The sequence below is a fragment of the Cornus florida genome, unplaced genomic scaffold (assembly GCF_030987335.1).
Source record: "Cornus florida cultivar Cherokee Brave unplaced genomic scaffold, ASM3098733v1 CherokeeBrave_3.0.0_Hap2_Chr05, whole genome shotgun sequence".
Classification (NCBI taxonomy): Eukaryota; Viridiplantae; Streptophyta; class Magnoliopsida; order Cornales; family Cornaceae; genus Cornus; species Cornus florida.
Window position 1 is genome coordinate 35,435,087 of NW_026775575.1, and position 5,865 is coordinate 35,440,951.

The following is a 5,865-nucleotide window of genomic DNA, read 5'->3' on the forward strand; positions in this document are numbered from 1 at the left end:
GATTCTGGAAGAACACTCGAACTAGCCGCGGGTAGACTGGCTCAGTAACTGGGGCAAGAATAGCTGCAAGGCCCCTCCGGATAATGTCATCATAAGCGGATCGGGTCAGTACCGATCTGGAGAAGAAATCTGTGTCGAAAACTGACTCATGGGCCACTGACATCTGTGCATATCTGGATGCGGGCCTGTCAAGCTCCTTGGTTGACTGAGCTGGTGAAAGAGATGGAGATGGTGTAAACGCAGCCTGAGCCTGAGAAGCAGATTGAGAATGCTCAGCCTCAGCCATATGAGAAGGTAACTGAGGTAGAGTAGGCTCTAATGGCTCCTCCTGTGCAGGGTCCTGTGCATGAGAAGGACCGGCCTCGTCATTGAAAGTGTGCCTGCCCCGGCGGTGATAGTGTCCACGGGCTACACTCTTGCGTTTAGTCATGGCCTGAAAATAATTGAAAACTTACAAGGGAAGTCAGTGCCAGAATAAAGAATTAAAAGCACAAAATAGAAACATGCATGTCAAATAAAATAGACAAAACAAATATGGCATGAATCTATACAAGTGACAAGATATGAACATGCTAAGCAATACAGTATGAAATGCATCCAATGTGGAATATCACAGGCATTGGGCATAGATAAGATAGCATGAACATAATGCAAGATGTATGAAGTGTGTGTATGAGATCTGTGAAGTTCGATCGATCATAAAAATATGAGATCGATCTCATAATTTTGATCGATTTAAGAAACTGAAAAACTAAGTTCGATCGATCTCACTTGATCGATCTGAGAAAGAAGTTCGATCGATCGAACTGTATGATGTGAAAATCGAAAGGTCACTGATCTGTGACGGGGATGACACGGGGCCTTCACGAACAGTGTCGTGGGCCCATCAACACAACAAACAATCAATACTACTCACTTGATTCAGCCCATACTCCCATAAATCAAATTAAAACTCAAATATATACAAAACATATAAACATATATATACACATATATACATAGTGCCTCAAGCTTCATCAATGAAGGAAATCAGCATCAATATATCATGGATTCAACATTTAAAACATGTATCTAACAACTTGAAGCTTGAAATCAAAGATGGAGTTCGGATCTTACCCAAAATCGAGGAGAGAAGATGAGATGCGAAGAGGTGAAATCCGAGAAAAGAGAGAGAGAGTCGAAGCTCACTGGATCTTGCCAGAGGTCTCGTCGGAGACAAAGAAGATGGATGGATGCACAGTGGTGAAGATGAGGAACAAGGGTTTTGAGAATGAGAAGGTTGGATCGATCTTGAAACCCTCGATTTCTATTTTTTAAAAACCGTCCCCGACCAGTTCGATCGATCGAACTGAATTCTCAAATCGATCAAACTGTGATGATCTTTCTTCAAAGTATTTTTGGATTTTTTTTTTTTTTTTTTTTTTTTTTAAATTTGGAAAGTTAAAATAAAGTTAAAATAGTGAATTGAAGAACAAAGATCGATCTGAACAAATGTTCGATTGATTTAACAGAGGGCTAAAAGTATGCAGGTTTTTGGTTCAAAAATTTAGCTAAGTGTTAGAACTCAAGATCGATCGAACTTAAGGTTTGGATCGATCGAAAAAGTTATGATCGATCTGAGAACAAGTTTGAATGATGGGACAGAGAGGTGATTTGGATGTAGGTGGATGCAGGTCGAAAATTTTTCTAAGTGTTGGATACAAGTAGAAGTTCGATCGATCGAACTCTCATTTGAGATCGATCGAACTTATGCAAAATGCTCAACTCTAACATGAAAGCTCATGCAATCCTAACCACAGTTCTTTCTAATGCATATGGACCAAAAACAAGTATCTAGACTTTACAAGAAATGAAATTAAAGATAGAAATGAAGGAGGAATAGGATTTTGACACCCTACTAATACTTTTGCTTGTTTTTAACGTCTCTAGCAAGACATTGGGCTCTTTTAGCCCGGATCAAAGATCTTGTAATGCATCCCCTCCTTGTTGGGGTGATAGATGCTTTAAACTCCACCCAACAAATGGTTCTTTGAAGAACTTATTGAATTTAGCTCAAAAGAAACTTTTGATCCCTTGTCAATGTAATCACAATCTTTGGGCTTCCATGCCCTTTCAAAGCAAGAATTTGAAACAACACTTTGAGAATGCAAGGTTGAAGATGATCCGTTTGAAGTTTTGGTCTTACACAAAAGCTCACTCCCTTGACATTGAAGATCATAGCATTTATCTACAACATTAACCTCTCCTTCATATTTGTCAAATCAGCTAGGTGTGGGATTGAAGATATTCAACTTCACCTTCATGTGGCCAAATGAGGTTTTCATTATCCCCGTCCTACAATTGATGTTGGCATTAGCGATTGCCAAGAAAGGACGGCCAAGGATAACGGGAATTTGGCTTTTAGGATTGGGGACCGGTTCTGTGTCAATGACAATGAAATCAACGGGGAAGAAAAATTTGTCAATCTTTATCAAAACATCCTCAATGATACCCCTAGGCTTCTTAATGGATCGGTCGGCAAGTTATAAAACTACCGACGTCGGTTTCAATTCACCTAGGCCCAATTTGACATAAACCGAGTATGAAAGAAGGTTAACACTTGCTCCTAAGTCAAGAAGCGCTCGATTAATGATATGATCACCAATGATGCATGATGTGGTAGGTGAACCAGAGTCCCTAAACTTTGGTAAAGTGTTATGTTGCAAAATTGAGCTCACTTGCTCGGTCAAAACCACTTTTCTTGGTGCTTGGCTCTTGTTCTTCCGCTTTTGGGTGCACAAGTCTTTTAAAAATTTGGCATAAGCCGAAATTTGCTTGATTGCATCCAAAAGTGGAAGATTGACTTTCACTTGCCTAAACATTTTCATGATTTCATTGGTTTTTTCCATTTGCTTGTCTTTCGAAATGGATCCTTTTAAGGCATCCGGAAATTGAGTTTTTGGTTCAAAAAACTTTTCAGAATTTTTCTTTAAAGTCTCTTCAATACAAGAATTTTTCAAATCACTTTGTTTCAAATCATTTTTCAACAAAACCTTTTCAAATTCATTTTTCGGTAAATCTTTCTTCAAATCATTTTCAAAATCATTCTTCAAATCACATTTTGAAGCTTTCTCATTCACAAGATCATGCATATGTAATAAAGGAGGAATGGGATGTGAAACGGGACGGGTGACAACTTGAGGTTGCACCGGTTCACTCTCTTCATTGAATATTTCAATTTGATTGTCCACAAGCCTACCACTCCGCAAGGTAGTCACCGCATTAACATGCTCTTTTGTGTGGCCTTCTGATGAGGAATGGGTTTCCACAACACATTGTTGCTTAGGTGGGACATTCATAGGCATCTTTCCCTTCTCTCTTGCATTAAGAGTGCTTACTATTTGCCCTACTTGGGTTTCTAGCTTCGCAATAGATTGAGAGTGAAAATGAAACAATTGTGTGTTTGCCTCAAGAGTACCCAAAGCATTCAAACCTTTTTCTTCAAAGGCGGTACTTCTAGCATTTCCTTAGGAATAAGATTGGTTGGGAAAATGAGAGTTAGCAAATTGATTCCCTTGTGATTGATAAGGTCTATAACCTTGGGATCCTTGACTTTGAAGTGGAGGTGGAATGTACTTCCCTTGAAAACTGCCTTGGGAAGGGTTTGAGCCATCCCCTTGATTTTTTCAAGAGAAATTCGGATGATTTCTCCAACTTGGATTATAATGAGTACCATAAGGATTGTTCCCTTGGTTCACAAAAGCTGCATTAACTTGTTCATTAGGTTCATTTTGCACTTGTCCGTGAGGATAATGAGAAGTAGAATGAAGAACACTAGAACAAGTCATACATGATTCATTCGATGCACGATGAGAATGGTTAGGGAAGGAAGATACTTGGTTCGCCGAATTTTGGTTAATCAAAAATTGATCAAACCTTTGAGATAAAGACTTCATTTCAGCGGCTATTTCATTTGAGTGGTCGACTTGATGTAAGCCAACACTCTTCCTACCTTGTGAATTTCTACCATTCTTCGAAGATAAAGTACGATGTAAAGAATTTTCACCCATGCTCTCATAAAGACACCACACGTCATCCTCATGTCTATCAATGTAAGAGCCACCCATGGAAGCATCAACCATGCCTTTGTAATTGTCTGATAAGCTCTCAAAGAAATATTGAACTAATTGTCATTTGGGCATGTCATGATGTGGACACTTCCTAAGCAATTCATTAAAGCGTTCCCATGCCTCATGAAACGTTTCTCCATCCCCATGTGTGAATTCTCAAATTGAGGTTCTCATGGCATTGGTCTTAGAAATCGGATAGTACTTCTTCAAGAACTCTTGTTGCATTTTTACCCAAGAAGTTATTGAAAAAGGCCTAAGATTGTTAAACTAATATTTTGCCTTGTCTTTAAGGGTAAATGGAAAAAATTTAAGCCTTAAGACCTCTTCCGGCATGTCCGTATATTTTACAGTGGAACATACTTCAAGAAACTTATCCAAATGCTTGTAGGGTTCTTCACTTGGAAGTCCATGAAAGTTAGGAAGCATCTGAATGGTTTGTGACTTAATCTCATAATGATGTGCTCTAAATGGAGGCAATTGAATGCATGTCGGTGCATTATATTCATTAGGCACATAGTGATCTCTTAAAGCAAGTGAAGGATTAGCAATTTGAGGTGCAACATGGACACCTTGATTTTGATTTCCTTGAACAATGGGAGGTTGTGGAGCAAACATTGGCCTTGGCATTCCAAATGGAACTTGGCCTTGTTGTTGTTGTGGTTGGTGAATGAATGGCCTAGGTATGCCTAATGGTACTTGAATGTTCTCATGATGCACATTTGGATGGAGGATACCTTGTTGGTCTATGTGACCAAGGTCCTCTACATGCTCTTCATTATGGCATTCTATTGATGTAATGGATTGGGTAGAACTACAACTTCCTCTTCCTCTAGGATTTCTAACTACGGATTCAAGATGCAAATCAAGAGGGACAAGAGTTGGACTTAGTGATCTACGACCATGCATGCACAATGTAAAACACACAAACACAATGAATGAATAAACACTTCGACTTCACAACAATTCAATGAAACTTCCTCCACAAACACTTAACCCTTACTCTTATGCTTTAACAACAACGATGCAAAGAACAATTCAGAATGCTTCCACACGGGCTCACGATTTATCTAAGAATTTAAAAACAATCCTCCACGAGGTCCGACGATTTAACTAAGGAATTGAGTAAATAAAGTCTCACAAATGTCCTTTAGCACTTCAACTCCAAATTTATAGCTTAGCTTAGCAATTTTTTTTTTTTACTTTTAGCCTTTTTCCTTGCTTGCTTAGCTCATTTGCTTGCTTCCTAGCTCAATGCTCCTTGTCAATCAAGAACAAATACAATAAGTAATCAAAAGAAAAATAAAAACAAAGTAAAGACATGATCAAAAGTGTACTAATTCCTAATTGATTCCACAAATACAACGTTGCCAATCAATCAATCCTTGACAACGGTGCCAAATTTGACGACGGCCGTTCCTATACGCCAAAATAATGTAGTGAATGTGAGGTTCAAGAAAAGCCTTTTGGGTCAAGTTTAAATTTATAAAAATCACTATTAACACTACTACTAACATAGCAAGAGTGAGTAGGGATTGTCCCATGGGATTGAGTTGTCGTACTAGCTTAAGGAATCACAATTAGGGTTAGTAGGTCGAGTGATCAAAATAGTGGTTGGTTGGTTGAATTAAATTAGATGCAAATTAAACTAAATAATTGAATGCAATAAAGAGTAAGTAAGAGAGAGAGAGATCTTGGGGTTTAGAGGTCACCACCAAACAATACTTTTCTACACCCTTAACAAGTGACCAATGAGGGA

At 38.6% G+C, this 5,865-nt stretch overlaps 1 pseudogene; it reads left to right on the forward strand.

Moving 5' to 3' along the window:
- Positions 1–4,179: 4,179 nt before the first annotated feature.
- LOC132310725 (small nucleolar RNA R71) lies at positions 4,180–4,278 on the forward strand (annotated as a pseudogene).
- The last annotated feature ends 1,587 nt before the right edge of the window (positions 4,279–5,865 follow it).